Source organism: Aegilops tauschii, chromosome 5 (assembly GCF_002575655.3).
Source record: "Aegilops tauschii subsp. strangulata cultivar AL8/78 chromosome 5, Aet v6.0, whole genome shotgun sequence".
Taxonomy (NCBI): Eukaryota; Viridiplantae; Streptophyta; class Magnoliopsida; order Poales; family Poaceae; genus Aegilops; species Aegilops tauschii.
In genome coordinates this window covers 500,289,379-500,309,497 of record NC_053039.3, presented here as the reverse complement: position 1 = coordinate 500,309,497, position 20,119 = coordinate 500,289,379, and the positions used below count along the sequence as shown (strand labels likewise).

Sequence of the window (20,119 nt, the reverse complement as noted above, 5' to 3'; positions counted from 1 at the left end):
TTCCCCGATTGAATTCATCAGTAAAGTTCGGTTTTTCAGCGTTCCTTTTTGTGAAGAAAGTGTACGAGGCCAAGATGCAGTGTTAGTTTTCAGAAACTTCAGACTTTCAGTGTTCCTTTTTCTGAAGAAAGTTACAAAGGAACTTGTCAATTTCGTTTGTTATTCGCTGAGATTGTATCCCAGGTCAGTTTGGTGTGTAGTTGTGTGCAATACAAAGAAATTAAAAGAAGACATTCAAATTTAGTATCTACTTTGATTTTATCGGTCATCCCTTTAAATTTGGATTTAGTAGTGGAATTTTGTGAGCAGCCGTTGGTGGAGAAGACACTCAAATTTAGTAGTTGAATTTTGTGATCAGCTGTTGGTGGAGAAAACACTCAAGGAAATCTTGCAAAGTTTAAATTCTATCCATATGTGGAGAAGAAAGATGTGGTGCGGCTGCCCTATTTTTATGGCCGCTGTTGGAGCAATGGTGTCCTATTTAGTGCCCCATTTTAGGGTAACTTTTGGAAACACTCATTTTCTCGTGCCCTAAAATACACCTTTTTGTATCCCACCTCAAGCAAATTTTGGTGCCCTATTATAGGGCAGTTATTGGAGATGCTCTGCTCTCAGCACAACTTGATATAATAGGTTGGTTGTATGCTTAATTCTTTGTGAATGGTTATAGTTGGGAGGCGTGGAACCGGTGAGAGCCTATGACGCGACAAATAAGTTGTTTTGCCCCACATAAATGTCATGATGCCCAAACTAAGCTCATTTATAGGTGCTGAAATATTATGGGCCCACACAAAACCATGCAATGCGGTGGGCAGCAGGGTACCTTCATGTCATCAATTCTCAACTGAGAAATATCAATCTCTTCCATGCCTCTCAATTCCAAATTCATTTCCTCTAGAAACAATGAGACAATCCATACGTCAAAAGAGTAGAAAGTGTGTTCCATACGAGTTGCATAGGCTTGAAAGGCACCGGGAATTATTTTATGGGCCATGCTAGGCGTTGGCCGGTTTAAGCAATGGAAAAGATTGTCCACATCCATAGCCGTCGGACTAAGACAAAGAAAGTCACTACATCTTCTTCACGTGAGCAAAGGAAGTTGCAACAAGCATGTAGTTGCACCCGTCTCTCTAGAACAGAGGACCTGTTGCAAAAGGCCTCGAACTACGGACTAATTGCAAAAAGCCTCAACCCATGTTTTTCTTCCTCCTATCTATGCAACATGAGCCTTGTTGTGCTTGGCCTCTTCATTTTTCTTTTTTTCTATTGTCTATCATTGCAACATAGGTCATGTTGTAGAAGCTCTTTTTTTGCAAAAATAGAGGTCGTGAGCATAAACTTTTGCAACAGAGGTCTTGTTGTAGTTTTTTTTCTCAACAAAGGTCGACCATGTGTGGGAATAAGAAAAAAGACAGAGCGGTGTGGAGGGTCCACACATGACATGCGTCCGCACGCTAGAGGCGGCGGATGCCACATGCTGGATAGGCCGGGTGAAGAATTTCCCCTATTTGAACATGAGGTAGAAAGTTAAAACCATTGACCTGTGACCAATTCATCTCTCTCCCCTACCCCCCCCCCCCCCTCATTAACTGACACGGCGATTGCCCCGGATGGAAATAAACCTTTGAGGTCCCACGGCTATTATAGAAACAAAAAATACAGGCTCCACAATCTGCTATCCGGACATCATGACCCCAAATCTGTACATAGTAACACCAATTACCTGTGGTTGGATTGTTAGGTGAACAATGGTATCCCCAGGCCCGCAGGGTTGAAGTCCTGGTGCTCGCATTTATTCTTGAATTTATTTCAGGATTTTTGGTGATGCACATTCAGTAGGAAGAGACGTTTCAGTCAACTACGAGGCGCCTTTGGTAACTTCGTCAATCTCAAGATGATATGCCGGCTTAGTCTCTCCGAGATGCTCATAGGAGTAAGGTATGCGTGTATATGTTTATAGGGATGAGTGTATGCGTATATATATAAGCGCATGCATGTGTACTGTGTTAAAAAAGCACCAACACCTGCCCCAAACTAAGTGATGGGGACACCTCTTCTACCATTACAGCCCCTGCTACACCTACGACCGTAATCCCACAAGGATCAATGACGCAAGCTCGTACACAACAATTAAATCCACAGGACTGAAGGTTGTGGAGATTGGAGAAGAGGATATGTACATCATGGAAGCAAGATTCATGGACAATACGACGCGAAGGATGGTGTTGGAAGGACACCAAAGTCACCTTAAAGCACTTGTCGAATTTTCAAAATCAGGTGGCTTATTTTGGTTCGGCCACTTTCTCGTAGTGTGGACTAAACCATGTATTTTAACTCTTTTTTGGTTCAAACGTACTAGACAAAAGGTTTGTGGGCCTCGGAAAAATGCAAACAAAATTAAACTAAAGGGAAGTGATGGACGGAAATTGACTGCAATGCTAATGATGGATTGGTGGCCTCAGGTGAGAAGGACAGCCAGGCACAATGAAAACCTTAGATTGGAACTGTCGTGGGATGCTTTCATCCACGACAGTTTGAGAGCTCTTGGACCTCCAAGGGAGTGTGAGAGCATATGTGATTTTCTTATATAAATCACATATGAACAAAGCGAGTGCAATTGATTTGAGAGTTAAACTAGGGTTGATTTTACTCATATTGTTGAGAGTGATGGTTGCTCGGGGAACCTTGTCCTGTTCTATAACCAGTCTAATGAAGTGATGTTGAATTATTCTTCTAAACACTTTATTGATGGAATTGTTATGGGTGGAAATAATGCTTCATGGCGCTTGAGGATTTTATGGACAACCAACTTGGGATCGGAAGCACCTGTCCTGGACATACTTGTGGAATGTAATGTGGCTGGTCCATGGTTAGTTTTTGTGATTTTAATCAGAGATTGGTGGCAAGTGAGAAGGAGGGTGGTAATGTTCGACCTCAACAGTTGATGCATAATTTCAGAGGTTGTGTGGACTTCAATAGACCACTGTTATTGGTGACCAGTTCACCTGGAGCCAAGGTATCACTAAGTAATGAGGCGTGTGCAGATAAATTGCCATATGCATTGGTTCATGAGCACCATGTCCATTCAAACCATTGACCTATTCTCCTTCATAAGAATTATTCTAAATCTGTTTTTCTCAACAACCGAAGGCCCGAAAACAGTTTGAAGCCCGTTGGCTGTGTGAAGAAACCGTTAATGCGGTAGTCCAATTGGCTTGGGAGAGAGCAAGCTAGCTAGTGTGGGGCCATCCTTGTCTGATCGTACCAAGGCTGTTCATAAAGATCTACACCAGAGGGATCGGGAGGTTCTGAAAGGCCCAAATAAGAGGATATCGAAGCTAAAAAAAGACCTTAAAATGGAGACAAAGTGATTCGACAGGGAGATTAGGGATAAAAAAGATTTTCAAATATTGAGAATCTTCTTTTTTGTAGGCTAGATATTGAAAATCTTCTGTACCAAGAAGAATTGATTTGGTTATAGAGAGGACGAGCTAATTGGTTGCTTCATGGAGATCGGAATACATCATTTTTTCGTAGACTTGCTTCAAAGCGGGAAAAGGGAAACTACATTAAGAGGCTACTTGATGATACATGGGTATGGAGAGAAGGTACAAATTATCTCAGTAGTTTGATTACAAGATACTTTATCGATTTGTTCTCATCACAAGTAGTTTGATTACAAGGTACTTTAGAAACAAACGAGTAGCAACTACATCAGACCGCAGCAACGTGTTGTTCAACTAGGACAAAGTTTCCTCCCTAGTTTTTAAATAAGACTTGGCTACACCAGTATGATTAGTCGTGGCGAACCAACATGTGGTTGGATGGTTAGGAGGACAGTGATATCCCTAACCCAGCAGGGTTCAAGTCTTGCTGCTCGCATATATATCCTGGATAGGCGCCAATGGTGACTTTGTAAAATGTAGATAGTATGCCGACTCAATCTTTCGGAGGTGCTCTATGTTGTCGCAAAAAAAAAGGTATACGTGTGTGCATTCATAGGGGTGAGTATATGCGCGTATATATATGAGCGCTTGCGTCTATATTGTGTTAAAAATAGTATAATTAATCCTGAATCGTGCTGCACCAACAGTTGCGCACCAGCGCCATCACAATGTATTAGTCTTTTTTCTAGTAAAATTAGATATTTCCCCGTGCGTCGCTACGGGGCATAAATATTATATTACAATACATTATCTCATAATTTACATCTTCATATTATGTGATTGTGTAAATAAATATTTAACAAATCTTGCCCGTGATTTTATTTTGTAATCACTTATTGACTTACCAAAGAAAATAAAATTTATTTGACAAGTCAATAAAAGATGAGACGATTAAGACGGTTTTCAAGGAATGATCATTAGAAAAAGGGAATGTTGGACGAATCACTCCGCCTGGCAGGAAAAGGAATGCTATTCTTTTTTTTTAAATCTCTACTAGTACTTAAAAAGAACGTAAGGTTCACATTTCATATTTCTTTCCACCAACCCTTCGTCCAGTCTTCCATGTATATGATAATCAATCACCTTAATTTACTTACCTTCTGAATCAACTCCACTTTAATTTATTTACCAATCTTCTAATCAAAATATAAGGTAATTCATGGTCAGAATTTTATGAACATTTATTTACACAATCACATTATTATTGACAGGTAAATCACAAGCTAACGTGCTAGAATATTTATATCCCGTTGCAACGCACGGGCATTGTTCTAGTAGTAAAATAAAAAAACAAGAGAATAAAGTAAAGACTGGTCAAGTTTCTTTTTCCTCCCTTTAGGAAATCAAGTCCAGTCAAATGTTAGCGTGGGCCTAGGCGTTGTTTGGAGGCCCAACAGGCCCATACCAGAGCAACTAATCGGATAAGAACGCCGTTCATTGGCTGATCCCAGCCGTCCACCCGTCCAACCCCGCTAGGGTTTCCCCCCTCTTCAGCACCCAGCCCGTATAAGTACGAGGCGAGAGCCCCCGCCGCCAACAATCTAACGAGAGCCCCCGCCGCTAGGGTGTTCGTCCACACACTCCCGCCGCCGCCATCCCCGCGAACCGGAGAGCGAGGCCGACACCGCCGCCGCGATGAGGGCCAAGGTTCGTACTGCCGCCCGTCTTCTACCTCGCCTGCTGTTATCTGCGTCCCGACCGTGGTAGATCTAGACATGTGCTAGTGCTTACCGAGCGTTCGTTCTTGCTGTTGCTGCCGCTCGCTTGCGTAGGTAGTGGTTCTCTGTGATGATCAACACTGATTAGATGTCCGATTCAATCCATTCCATTCAACCGTGGGGACAATATGAGGCATTTGTCTGAGAGAACCGTTGCTATTTCGACCAGATTTGCTTGCTCTATGATATATAATTACTGCTTCTAGTTATGTTAGCCAGATTTATGCGTTTTTTTTGCTGTTTTCATTTGTGCATAGTTCTCTGTGATGATGAAAACAGATGACGAGTCTGATGTAATCCATTCTATTACACCATGTGGACAATCGAGGCATTTGTCTGAGAGAACTGTGTTTTCTTTGCCAGTGTTTTTCCTAGATTTGTTCTTTCTTTAGATCAGTTGCGTCGGTTGCCATGATGAGGAAGACAAATGGCGTCTGATCTATTTGATGATAAAATCCTCCTACTCATTCTGAATGTCAACCCGACTGCAGATCTAGTTTGTAGATAGGTATGACCTTCTTTAGTAGTTCTCTTTTCGCCATGCCAAATTGGCAGTTTTGGAACATGATGAAGAACAATTGGTCCGTGTTTCTGAGAATCATGTGATGATATCCAGTGAAACACTCAATCTTCTGATTCTAAATCACATACTACTTTCTCTTTTCATGTGGAATTATCTCATGTTCCTGCGCATCTAGCACTATGCAATTTGTACTGATGATCTGCATTTTTGTGATAATGTGCAGTGGAAGAAGAAGAGGATGAGGAGGCTCAAGAGGAAGCGCCGAAAGATGAGGCAGCGATCCAAGTAGGTGCCTTGGAGGGAGGGGAAGCATCATCTTACATCCAGGCAGCGGAACTCTGAGGGATGATGGCATTGTCCGAGTGATTCCTGATTTGTTTTGCGGTTGTGGCTGTGGAAGTTGCTTTACCTGTGTTTAGCTGTTTAATACTAGTCTGGCTATGTTCCAGGACTGAGTTTTATGTAATGTGAGGATTATATGTGTTTGTGACTGAATTTTATGCACCTATTATCTTTGAGGTACTCTGAATTGTGCCTTTTGGCCCTGCATTTGTTGTCAGTTATTTTATCTGTTTGCAGTGTGATGCAGCTCCTTTTCTCTGCAGTGACACTTCCAGCATTGGTAGCTGCCAGTGAATTGGAGCCTCAGTTAAACAACTGATCTTGATTTTATTGCTTAAGCACCATGCGGTAATTTGATCTTAGACATGGGAATGAATTGGAGGAGATCAACAATGGTGGTCGGTTTGAATAAAACACTAACTGATGAACATCATGGCTCCAAGAACTGATGGCAAAGTTATTGTCATTTTCAGCTTCTCTAAATTTGCTGCTATTTCACAGACGATGAGTCTGATTTAATCCATTCTATTACACCCATGTGGACGATTGAAGCATTTCTCAGGGAACATGCTTAGGGCTAGTTTTTTTTGGCCTATGGCAGGGTGTGGAAATAAGCTGCCCCTTTCCTAGCTATTCTAGAAGCTTAACCTAAAATTTCATTTTATAAGCCTACTATAAGTAAGGAGGGGGCAACTTATTTCCACAGCGAACTGGCCCTTAGTCTTTTAACTTTACTATTCCATTTTTGGTTTAATAGCTCATATTCTTGAATGTCAAATGCATATATAAGTACTCCCTTTTGTTGCAAAGATTCATCACATTGTCACAATCTTGTCACTTCGTCTGCCAAATACTAGATTGCAGGACATGTCCTTATTTTCTTTATTATTATTGCTTTTTGTTTGTTCATTTAACAAAACTGATCACACACAATTTGTGAAGATGCTGGATGCTCCGCTGAAGATAACAATCAGTTCACCCTTGCACGCAGTTTGGTCAGGGATTCTCCCATTCTTCTAATGCACGGAATTTGGAGCAGTTAACTAAGATAGTGCAGACTATTCAGATATGTGAATTATATCATTGGCAGTGCTATTGAAAATAGTTTGCCTATCCAGAATTAAATAAGTTTGATTCTACATGGAATTGTTATTCACATAAAATACACATGGGCTGAAAAAAATGGAAGGAATCTTTTTAATTGACTTCACATGAGGATGGCAGTCAAGTTAATGTTTCGCCTGAAGTTGGTGTTGTCCGAAAATATGCTGCATATACATTAGAGTACGTGCGGCCAAGCTACAATGATGAACAGCTAGTTTTTGTTGTTCATAATACAAAGCGCGCGGGTCAAAGAGAGACTGGTGCATTTATTTCAGGAGATAAACAAACGAGTAACAACACTAATCCTTGTGAAGAAGCTAAGGCTCTACACATACATGTTTGGAGGAAAGAGTACAATAAGTAAACTATGAAAACTTTCATGTGCATGGCTACGTGAGAGATAGCTGGATGGAGATACTATTATCAAGGAGACCAATTAATTAAAGTTGAGGATCTATGTATTGCATGTAAGTGTTTAGATGGCAGGTGCAAGAAATCGTATTTTTGTTCCTATTTTTGCCCTGTAACATGCACCGAAAGGACATGTATGTTTTCTTAAACATAAGCACGAATTAAAGTAACATTCGTATTACTTTCATATTGTGGCACTTTGCCTATTTCTTCCTAGTTGTACAGTTCCAGATGTGCTAATCTCCCAACTAGTTCCTAGTTGTTACTAATTTTGCTTGTATATGTTATTATAGCTTATTAAGCCTAATGGATAAAGATTTTTTTAAAGAGGAATATATTAATATCAAGTAGATACCAATTACGCCCAGCCTATGCACCAACAAGACGCGTAAGAACATCCAGGATGCACACGGCCAAAAAAGAAAATAATAAGAGAAAAAAACATGTCATGGTGATCAATCACCCGCAGTAGCAGCACTCTTAACACCACCAAAGACAACACCCAAACTAGAAAGAAGGTTCTTCAAAAGCAACGCCTCCAGGAAGGGAACAATGCACAAGTGTTGTCGTTGCCCGATCAATGATCATAGGTTTTCACCCTGGAGAAAGACCGCGTTACCAAAACAATGACTTCAACAAGGCCACTATCAGGCACAACTAATAAAGGCTAGACCTTGGGTTTTCACCCTGGAAATCATGACTCGGTACTCAAAAGAGCACCACCAACAAAGAAGTCCTCCAATGTTGCCGCCCCCACTCGCGGAGGCTACTACTACAAGTCACTTACCACCGGGCTCACAGAAACTCGTGCCCGGCATGGGTGAGAACATACCCCGCAAGCCAATTCTAAACAACTGTCTATGAAGCAAAGTCTTCATCGCATCCAAGATCCCGCCTTCGCAACTTGCAGGTCCTCCAATCACGCCATGGCATTCTCATCATGTGTCGATCCCTTGGAAATCTTGGAGAAGACATGTCCCAAGGTGTCAACAAAAACAGAGCTTCGTGATACCCTAGTGAAGTTGGTTATACTGATATTGCGGGTGCACACGACGGGCCCTTATCCAATCAAGCTGTCCAAAAAAGTGTCATATATGCTAGTCCTTGTTTTCCTTCGAAGGAGATGTCCGGAACTCATTGATGGCCAGATCAAAGAGGATTGATCACATGTAGAATGGGGACTTCACGCGAAGAGCACGAGGGCCACCGCCTGGCCGATTTATATTAGGAGACATGACATCCCCCCGACAACCAGGCCCATCCCCCTGGACGGGAAGTACCAGCCAACCCCCTAGCCGTAGCCTCTTTGGATCAACGACCCGACCTCCAGTTGGATATGGGCAAATACGATCTCGAGGGATGGTAACCCCGCACCACGGGCGTGGCCAGATGCAAGCCTACCTCGCCGCTAACAGCAAACTCCAGGCCGGCCACCCGAGCTGGACGATGGAGAGCAGGGATAACTGATGATGGCGCGTCTGAGGCGCTGGGGTTCGAGAGGAGCAGCATGGGGAGCGAGGAAGGGGAAGGAGAGGTGGGGCGGCCTCACCGCTGCCAACCCACGTCAGGGCTTCGTCCGGGAGGGACTACCGGCGGTGGCGAGGGAAGGGGCGAAGGAGGAGGGGTCGGTGGCGGCGAGACTGGGGATCTGCCGTGTCGCCCCTGGGAGGCGACACGGGGGCAACTGCATTTTTCTTTCTAGATGCATTTATTGACACTACCAGTGGCACAACAACAGCTTGGCAAGAGATGGGGCATGTCATTATGTTTATTGACATTATTCAGTCATTGTGCACGTCACGACAATCTTTTTTTGACACATCACACATGTAAGGCGTCAAACAAGATTCATTGGCTAGCATGTTGTACTTGGGCAGTGGGGGAGGGTAGGGACTAGGGAACATGCAGAGAAAGTAGGCCCTACATAATTTCTCAGTGGTGGGAGGCAACTGCTCTCCCTCGTCGTCCTCATCCTCATCCACAAAGGTCTCTTATTGCTCTCCGTCATGGATGAAGATCGTGCAGCGGTTCATTGATAGCCTGACACCACCTGTTCATCCTTAATGGACTCGAGATGGCGCGATTTTCCGCAATGAAGACCGGGTCGACGCAGAGCTTGGTGAGAGCGATAGCGCCTGCTCGTTCTGCCTCAAGCTCCACCTCTGCCACGAGGTGCTTCTCATCCATGACGAGGCGGAACGACTACCGCAAACCTAGGGTAGGTGTGGTCAACCATTGGGACCAACGGGATAGCCTAGTGATAACCCACAAGTATAGGGGATCACTTGTAGCCTCTTTTGATAAGAGTGTCAAACGCAACGAGGAGCTAAAGGTAGAACAAATATTCCCTCAAGTTCTATCGACCACCGATACAACTCTACGCACGCTTGACGTTCGCTTTACCTAGAACAAGTATGAAACTAGAAGTACTTTGTAGGTGTTGTGGGATATGTTTGCAAGATAATAAAGAGCACGTAAATAAAAACTAGGGGTTGTTTAGATAAATAAACAATTAAGTTAGTATAGCGAGTGTGGAAAAGTGGTGGTAGGAGCTGCGAAATTGTCCCTAAGCAATTGACTACATTACTAGACCGATAGCAAGTTTTTATGTGGGAGAGGCCACTGCTAACATGTCATCTCTTACTTGAAATTCTATGCACTTATGATTGGAATTATTAGCAAGCATCCGCAACTACTAACGTTCATTAAGGTAAAACCCAACCATAGCATTAAGATATATTGGTCCCCCCTCAATCCCGTATGCATCAATTTCTATCCTAGGCTGAAGCTGCTGTCTGATGACCCACAAGTATAGGGGATCAATTGTAGCTCTTTTCGATAAGTAAGAGTGTCGAACCCAATGAGGAGCAAAAGGAAATGACAAGCGATTTTCAGCAAGGTAATGTCTGCAAGTGTTGAAATTGTAGGTAACAGAGTAGTTTGATAGCCAGATAATTTGTAACGAGCAAGTAATGATAGTAGTAACAAAAGTGCAGCAAGGTAGCCCAATCCTTTTGAGGCAAAGGACAGGCCAAAACGGTCTCTTATAGTAAGCAAAGCGTTCTTGAGGGTACACGGGAATTTCATCTAGTCACTTTCACCATGTTGATTCGATTTGTGTTCGCTACTTTGATGATTTGATATGTGGGTGGACCGGTGCTTAGGTGTTGTTCTTACTTGAACAAACCTCCTACTTATGATTAACCCCCTCGCAAGCATCCGCAACTACGAGAAAAGTATTAAGAATAAATTCTAACCATAGCATTAAACTTTTGGATCCAACCGGCCCCTTACGGAATAGCGCATAAACTAGGGTTTAAGCTTCAGTCACTTCGCAACCCATCATCTAATAACTACTCCACAATGCATTCCCTTAGGCCCAAATATGGTGAAGTGTCATGTAGTTGACGTTCACATGACACCACTAAGGGAATCACAACATACATACTATCAAAATATCGAACACATATCTCAAGAACAAAAGTAACTACTCACAAATGATAATCATGCTCAAGATCATAGGGCTATTAAATAGCATATTGGATCTGAACATATAATCTTCCATCAAATAAACCATATAGTTGAACACTACTAGTCACCCACAAGCACCATTCTATAGTTCCGGTACAAAGATTGAACACAAGAGATGAACTAGGGTTTGAGAGGAGATGGTGCTATTGAAGATGTTGATGGAGATTGCCCTCCCCAAGATGGGAGAGTTGTTGGTGATGATGATGACGATGATTTCCCCCTCTGGGAGGGAAGTTCCCCCGGCGGAATTGCTCCGCCGGAGGGCAAAAGTGCTCCTGCCCAAGTTCCGCCTCGAGACGGTGGCGCTCCGTCCCGAAAGTACTCCCCTTATTTTTTCTAGGTCAAAATGACTTATATACCAGAAGATGGGCACCGGAGGTGGGCCTGGGTGAGCACAACCCACCAGGGCGCGCCTGGGCTCCTTGGCGCTGCCAGGTGGGTTGTGCCCACCTGGTGGGCCCCCTTTGGTACTTATTGGCTCCAATATTCCTCAAATATTCCATAAAAAATCTCCGTAAAGTTTCAGCTTGTTTGGAGTTGTGCAGAATAGGTGGCGTGACGTAGCTTTTCCAGGTCCAGATTTCCAACTGCCGGAATTCTCCCTCTTTGAGTGTACCTTGCATATTATGAGAGAAAAGCATTAGAATTACTCCAAAAATCTTTATTATGCATAAAAACATCATAAATAACAGTAGGAAAACATGATGCAAAATGGACGTATCAACTCCCCCAAGCTTAGACCTCGCTTGTCCTCAAGCGAAAACCAAAATCGAAAAACATGTCCACATGCTTAGAGAGAGAGAGGTGTCGATAAAAACAAAATACGGACATAGAAGCATCATGTAGATTATTATAGCAGCAACAAATTTAAACATAAGACTTTTATCATAGAACTTTTATCATAGACTTCCCATGAATAAGTGACAATTCATCACATAATTGAAGTATAAAGCATATACTCTATTAGAAACCAACAAACTATGTTCTCAGTCAACTTTGCAACTACAATTCATCATATTTTTAGGAAGGGTCACGTATCGGAGCCTTTAGGCAAGTCCACATACTCAACCATCATATAGTCTTCTATGATTGCTAACACTCACTGCATACACATGAGCAAAACGTTTCAACCAGACACATAGAAAGATAGGGGCTTATAGTTTCGCCTCCCAACGTATTCACCTCAAGGGTGATGTCAACAATAATAACTCATGCCACCCATATTCAACTGGACATATGTGCCTAGATCTTTCCTCACCACATGATGCTTGCCAAAGGAGAAAAATAAAAAGGAATAGAGAGAAAAACTTTGACTCTTTTCATAAAAGTAAAAGATAGGCCCTTCGCAGAGGGAAGCGGAGGTTGCCATGTGTTTATTTGTTTGTATGCTCAACCCCTAGGTGCAAAACAAAGTCACATTGTATTGCCCCTTGTGATGGCAACCTTTATTATGCAGTCTGTCGCTTTTATTCTTCACCATCACAAGTTGGTACAACGCTCAATTTTCTCTTACACTAAATGATCTCACACTTTTAGAAGCAATTTTTATTGCCTTATTGCACCGATGACAACTTACTTGAGGGATCTTGCTCAATCCCTAGGTAGGTATGGTGGACTCTTGAAAATAAGATTTGGGTTGAAGGGTTTTTGGATGCACAAGTAGTATCTCTACTTAGTGCGGAATTTTTGGCTAGCAAAGATAGGGGGCAAGCACCACATGTTGAAGGATCTATGACAATATAACTTCTATGTGAATATGAACAAACATAAATCATTACGTTGTCTTCCTTGTCCAACGTCAACAATTTTGGCATATAATATTTTGATGGGGGCTCACAATCACAAAAGATCTCTAGGATAGTGTATTTATATGCGAATCTTCTCTTCCCTTATTATTTCTTTCATGAGTTGCATCATTGACCAATGCTATGTTTGTCAATCTCTAATAAAATTTCCTACTTATACTTTTCCTTATGTGGTGTCATCACCTACCATAAGATTAACATATGATATTTTTAATTTATTTCCTTTCTTTTTATTGCAACATGAAAGTAAAGAAAGCAAAAACTCAAACTAAACTTTATTATATATCTTGCACACGATTACAAGGATAAATCACTAAGCAAACCCTCGAAAAGAAAGGATCGAACTAAACTTTTATTCATCTAAAGAAAAAGATCGAACTAAATTAAGTAAAGGCAAAAGATAGTGGGGTGATACGATACCGGGGCACCTCCCCCAAGCTTGGCGGAAGCCAAGGGAGTGCCCTTACCCGATACTCAATTTTCTTTTGGTGATGAAGAACAAGGTGATGGTGATACAACTCCCAATATTTCCATGAGTGTCTCCTTTATGCCCTCAATCTCACGAAGAGCTTTATGAAGCAACTCAACATTTTTCCTCACCTCAGCCATGATATACTTATTCTCCGGCCCCCAAGAACTTGCTCCTGAATCACTTTCTCTTGGATGGGATATGTCCCAATTGGATGGTATGTGCATATGAGGAGTATTTTCGAACCCATAATTGTGAATCAAGTTGTGAAAATTGTTATGATGTAACCTGTGTAAAGGCCTCCTTGGTGGGAGTTCTTCTTGCACTTCCAAGCTTGCTTGATTGTTTGAAGATCTCATGGCTTGATGAGGGCTAGGACGAGTAGAGATACCAGCCAGTGTCCCTGTTTCGTAAGCCGGGGGGCATACTCCAAAGGAATCACTACAAAAAAAGACACATCCGTGACATTTTGGGCCGAACGATTTTTTTTCGTCATACTTATGACACTTCTATGACGATAATTGTGACAAAGCCTGGTATCATCATAGAGGTGGTTGGGTCCTACTTCTATGACAAAAAATCATGACAGAAAATGGGCTTTTCGTCCTGGGCGGGCCGGAGACGCAGCTGCATGACATTCTTTGGGCCGACCATGACGGAAAAAACCGTGGTAGAAGCGAGGGCGAGGAAAATATCGGGGTGTTCCCGGTTACGGTGGGTGGTCGGGGCCGAGCGATGCGCGTTTCTCTCGTACACGCACGCGCGTGGGTGCGAGGCGCTGGGCTCTAACTGAACCCTAGTGAGGCGTTGGGCTCTAACTAAACCCGAGCGATTGCACTGCAGGCAACGCGTTACTGAACCCGAGCGATCGATCGATGGCTGTTAACTGAACCCGATCGAGCGATTCCTTCGCTACTGCTGCTAACTGAAGCCGATCGATGCTGCCTCTGGATGAACAGTGAGCGTTGCTGGGGGGGGTTGGATGAACAGTTCCCGGTGGGGGTGGATGAACAGGACCCCGTGGTGTTGCCTCTGGATGAACAGGACCCCGATCGATCGAGCCGGTTGGGGCTGGATGAAAAGGACCCCGTGGAGGGCTGGATGAACAGGACCACCCCGTGGAGGGCTGGATGAACAGTACACGGTGGAGGGCTGGATGAATAGTAGCCCGTGGAGGGGTGGTTGAACAGGAACCCGTGGAGAGGGCTGGTTGAACAGTAGCCGGTGGAGTAGCGGGCGATGGAGGCTGGATGAACAGGAGCCCGTGGATGAACAGTCGCAGGTGGAGGATGGAGGAGGTCGACGGTGGATGAACAATAGCCCGTGGAGGCTGGAGGGGGTCGACGGTGGAGATGAACAGTATCCCGTGGAGTCCCGTTTTGCGGTACGCCACACCCCTCCCGATGAACATGACCCCCGTTTCGACCGTAGCGCTCCAACACAAGTCCGTTTTCTCCGTTTTGCGGTACGCCACACCCCTCCCGATCAACAGGACCCCCGTTTCGACCGTAGGAGGTCTGTTTCCTCCGTTTTGCGGTACGCCAGACCCCTCCCAATGAACAGGATCCCGTTTCGAACGTGGCCGGTCGAACACAAGGCCGTTTCCTCCGTTCTGCGGTACGCCAGGCCTCGTTTCCATCGGCTGTTCCGTCCAAGCCCTCCCGATGAACACGACGATGCATTCCGTTCCGACCCAGCCGGTTGGCTCCCCATGAACACGACAACGACGCAGTTTCTCCGTTCCGACCCAGCCATGTACACGAGCCCTGGCCGTACGTATGCGCGAGTAGGCGTTCGAGACCCTGCCCGTATGTACGTATGTGGCCGTATTTTCTTTCTTGCACACTGGCCGCTGTACGTACATGTACATGCTACGTGTGCGCCTCTACTACGACACGTGCGCGCCTCTACATCGACCAGTATGTACGTACACGTTCGCGACCAGAATGACAATGCTACGTACGCTTCGACCAGGTGGGTCCCGACTGTCAGGCACTTCCTTGCGTGCGAAGATGTAGCTGGTGGGTCCTAGCAGTCAGGGGGAAATGTTTTTTTGCTAAATACGATGGCCCGTCCGGTGGGTCCCCACTGTCAGGTGGAGGAATAATTATTTTGCGCGTAATAAGGAGGCACTTCCTTGCTGCGGCCGTGGACCCAGCTGTCAGCCTCTCCACGTACAGTACTCTTTCGATGGAAGTCGTTCCTTGACCATGTTGACCACGCCGCGCCGAGAGCACCAGGGTGGTGGACGACGGCGAGGCCTAGAAAGGGGACGATGCGGAGCCGGGGAAGACGCGGCAGTGGAAGCCCGCGCGGAGAGGAGTACAAGGGTTCACTGGTTCGGCTGCGGTCTGAGGCTGCCATCGCTGCAGGGCCTGGCCAGCGGTGGGAATAGTAGGGGGCGGTGAGGCCTCCGCGGCAGCATAGCCGGCCATGGGAGGCAGGAGCATGCGGCACGACCGGCGCTGCTTTGGGCGGCTGGAGCAAGAAGACCACAGGTTGAAGAAGCACTACGGCCGTTGGATGGATATCGTACGGTCACTGGAGCTAGAATCGTTCATATTGACTAAGTTGACAAAGCACTCCATCCCCGTCAACTTAGTAGGCCCACAAGTCAACCACCCACCAAGGTGGGTCCCAATTAGCAGGGGGAGTATTCATTTTTTGTGCGTAATAAGGAGGCACTTCCGGTGGGTCCGAGCTGATAGCGGGGGGGAACGTTTTTTCGCGAAATACGGTGGCCCGTCCGGTGGGTCCCAGCAGTCAGAGGGGAAATGTATTTTTCCGCCAAATACGATGGCCCGTCCGGTGGGTCCCTGCTGTCAGTCGGAGGAATAATTATTTTCCACGTAATAAGGAGGCACTTCCTTGCAGCTGCCGTGGACCCAGCTGTCAGCCTCTCCACGTACAGTACTCTTCCGATGGAAGTCGTTCCTTGACCACGTTGACCACGCCGCGCCGAGAGCACCAGGGCGGTGGACGACGGCGAGGCCTAGGAAGGGGACGAAGCGGAGCCGGGGAAGATGCGGCAGTGGATGCCCACGTGTAGAGGAGTATGAGGGTTCACTGGTTCGCTGCGGTGTGAGGCTGCTGTCGCCGCAGAATAACAGGGGGTGTGGGTGAGTAGAGGGATGTCCTGGCCAGCGGTGGGAGTAGTAGGGGGCGGTGTGGCCTCCGCCGCATCACAGCCGGCCACGGGAGGCCGGAGCACGAGGCACCACCGACGCTGGTTTGGGCGGCTGGAGCAAGAAGACCAGAGGTTGAAGAAGCACTACGGCAGTTGGATGGACATCGTACGGTCACGGGAGCTAGAATCGTTCATATTGACTAAGTTGACAAAGCTCTCCGTCCCCGTCAACTTAGTAGGCCCACAAGTCAGCCTGCCACTATACTGGGTCCCAGCTAGCAAGGGGAGTATTCATTTTTTTGTGCATAATAAGGAGGCACTTCCTTGCATGCGAAGATATAGCTGGTGGGTCCGAGCTGTCAGCGGCGGTAACATTTTTTCACGAAATACAGAGGCCCTTTTGGTGGGTCCCAGATGTCAGGTGGAGGAATCATTATTTTGCGCGTAATAAGGAGGCATTTCCTTGCGTGCGGCCATGGACCCAGCTATCAGCCTCTCCATGTACAGTCCACTTCAGATGCATGTCGGTCGTTGACCATGTTGACCAAGCCGCGCCGAGAGCACTAGGGCGGTGGACGACGGCGAGGCCTAGGAAGGGAACGACACAGAGGTAGGGAAGACTCGGCAGTTGTTTCCCACGCGGAGGGGGGTACGACTGTACGAGGGTTTACTGGTTCGTCTGCCGTCGCCGGAGAATAACAGCATGTGTGGGTGAGTAGAGGGATGGCTAGGCCAGCGATGGGAGTACGGTGGGGCGGTGAGACCTGCGCGGTAGCACAGCCGGCCGCAGGGAGGAGGGAGCAGACAGTCCCGCCGGCACTTGTTTGAGCGGCTGGAGCAGGAAGAGCAGAGATTGAAGAAGCACGACGGCCGTTGGATGGACATCCAACAGTCACTGCTTGTGCGCCAACCTTTTTTTTAGGAAAGCCTCAAATCTGTGGAAAACAGCATACAACCCATCTGCCATTATTTCTAATAATTTACAGCCCATTTGCTAATTCTTAAGGTTTTTTTGGAGCCCATATTCTTTTTGTTAGCATTACAACCCATATTGTGGCCACGGTTAAAAAATTATACGAAATTTTGCATATTTCGGTGCGGTCCGAACTGTTTTTAATCCTGAAATTTTGAGTCACATTCAAACTGATTTTAAAAATAAATGTATATCAATATAAAATCCGAAAAATTGTCAACGCATAAAAATTAATGCAATTTAAAATCTCAAAATGAAAAAAAGAAATTTGAAACTAATTGCCGGTTTGATGTGTTTTAAAAATGTACAACCCATTTCTCATTACTGATAGGCCATTTTCTCGGCCAGTCAAATGAAGCTCTCCTCGTCTTGAAATATTTGCAGCCCAACAGGCCTAGCGACTTACTTGGCAAATCACTAAAAAACTGGGCTAGCCATTTTCAGAAAGAAAAAAAACTACTGGGCTGGTCTGTGGTAAACATAAAAGAGAAGGCTGTCTAGACAGGCCAGAGTGCCCCGCACAGCCCAGTTGACACCCTGCTTCCGTCTCAAAAACAAATTAGATAAATGCCACTCCAATTATGGCGATTCATAAAAATGCCATTGTAATTTCCAAACTTTAAAAAATGCCACTGCAATTTTTGCAAACTTTGGAAAATGCCACTGCAATTTGCAAACTTTGAAAAACGCCACTCCAGACTTTGAAAAATGCCACTGGAAATGGCATGAAATGGCATTTTTCAAAGTTTGGAAATTGCAGTGGTATTTCTCAGAAACACCAGATTTGGAGTGGCATTTATCAAATTAACCCAAAACAAAAATAACTGGGCGAGCTGCTGGGTCCCTGGTGTCAGCCGCTTGTTGTGCAATTCTCTCGTTTATTGACTACATTGACAATGGCATGGGACCCAGATGTCAGAAATCCATTAGGACGAGCCATTTTTTATTGGCTTGAAATAAGGAGGCACTTGCTTGCGTACTGCCATGACCTTGGCGGGTCCCTGTTGTCATCCTCTCCACGTACAATCATCTCCTGATTGTGTACGCGTCAACTTGGTAGGCCCACAAGGCAGCCTCTAAACCCGTGGAGGACAAATACAACCCATTTAAAAAAATAACAGCTCATTTCATACGTTCAAACGGAAAGTTCAACATTCAGAGCAAAGTAACAGGTCTGATCCACATATAGAGTACTGAACTTCCACGTTGACAACCATCATAGCCAAGTTAACTATCTACTCCCACTAATACTCTAGTAGCGTACAAGTACTAACTTACTCTTAGCTAACTAGACGATGCCGGCCGCCATCTGTGGTACACGCTAAACGCCGACACCGACGTCCTCCGCCTCGCCTCGGACTTGCCAGAGGTGTGATAGGGTGCGTTGCTCGTGCGTGTTGGCCCTTTCCATGCCGGCGTGGTCCACAGAAGCTTCGACTTCTAAGCGGGAAACCCACTTGACGAGCTGGTAGTAAAAATCGGCGTCGCAAACGCGTGCGTGCCCGACAGCCTCCAGGTCTATTTGCCGGGCGCCGACCTCCGCGTAGTCGGCCCAGTTGCGGGCGCTCTGCTCGCGACTCAGAGCGTCGGTGCGCTGCTGCTCCATGTCCCGCTGGCGGCGCAAATCGGCGATACGCTGCTCCTCCGCCAAGCGGTCGCGCTCCAACAACTCCTGCTCCTCCGTCAGGCGGTCGCGCTCCAACAAGTCCTCGATCTCCGCATTGCCATCTAAAGACCAATAGAATGCCTCCTCCCTCCGTCTGCCTTCCTGTGAAAAACCGAACACTAGTTCCGGCGGTGACCGCCTCCGGCCTGGCGTATCGCGGACGGGCTGGGGCATGGCGGACGTGGCAAGAGCGGGGATAAGTGGCGAGCGACGTCGGGCCGGTGGGGGCTTATGAGGATAGGGCGAGTTGGGTCACGGTGCCACCATAGAAGGCCGGGAAACAGTACTTATAGGCAGAAGGTAGCGCGACGGTCATCAGAATTCAATGCATAATTAAGCAGGCATGGCTTAGCGCGCTAGCTTGCCGTGGAAAACTAGAGAAACTGAAATTATGACTGTGCCTTCCCGTCCCGTCCGTGCTGGGTCGCACGCCGGCATGACGGTCAAACGAGTGCACTCGAATCATCTCCCTCCTTGTCAATAATGATTCCACGGATTTAAAAGGCCCGCAACAATTAAAGCGCATCTTTTTTCGCATCAGTTAGCTGCCTTAATTACGGCCGGCTGCATGCAGGCACTCAAAATCGCTCGCAGCCAGTACGCGGAGCAGCATGCAACGAGTCGCAGCCGAGGGCATTAGTTGATGAACTTTAGCTGGGAGATAAGGCATTTGCGAATGTTTTCGCTGGCAGTTTCTTCAGATTCCCATGGCATTTTCTTCAGAGCAGCTTGTCAGTTTCTTCATAGGCAGGCATTTTTATTCAAAAAACTGCCACTTCGGATCTTGCGTCGCAATTAAAACTGCCAGGAGCGCATTAGTAGGCTAGCTAGTGATCGATCAGTAACTTGTAAACATTGAGCGAACAGAAATAAGGAACTGTTAATGCATCTCAATGATTCACAGATCATATACAAATATGTAGCTCCAAAAGCAAAGATCAGCCACTTCGGATCTTGCGTCGCAACTAAAACCAACTAGTATGATTCCCATACATAAGATCAAC

At 45.7% G+C, this 20,119-nt stretch overlaps 1 long non-coding RNA gene and 4 other non-coding genes across 5 annotated transcripts; all 5 read left to right on the top strand.

Annotated features, from left to right (window-relative positions):
• Positions 1–4,904: 4,904 nt before the first annotated feature.
• On the top strand, positions 4,905–6,209 carry LOC109763811 (uncharacterized). The gene is made up of 2 exons (XR_002233008.4): positions 4,905–5,093; positions 5,911–6,209. It is a non-coding gene; the product is annotated as an uncharacterized lncRNA (long non-coding RNA).
• Positions 5,227–5,314, top strand: LOC120965789 (small nucleolar RNA SNOR75). Its single transcript, XR_005758812.1, has one exon. It is a non-coding gene; the product is annotated as a small nucleolar RNA SNOR75 (small nucleolar RNA).
• Positions 5,423–5,509, top strand: LOC120965780 (small nucleolar RNA SNOR75). The gene has a single exon (XR_005758803.1). It is a non-coding gene; the product is annotated as a small nucleolar RNA SNOR75 (small nucleolar RNA).
• LOC120965633 (small nucleolar RNA Z105) lies at positions 5,571–5,637 on the top strand. Its single transcript, XR_005758677.1, has one exon. It is a non-coding gene; the product is annotated as a small nucleolar RNA Z105 (small nucleolar RNA).
• Positions 5,724–5,804, top strand: LOC120965622 (small nucleolar RNA SNORD18). The gene has a single exon (XR_005758666.1). It is a non-coding gene; the product is annotated as a small nucleolar RNA SNORD18 (small nucleolar RNA).
• Positions 6,210–20,119: the final 13,910 nt, after the last annotated feature.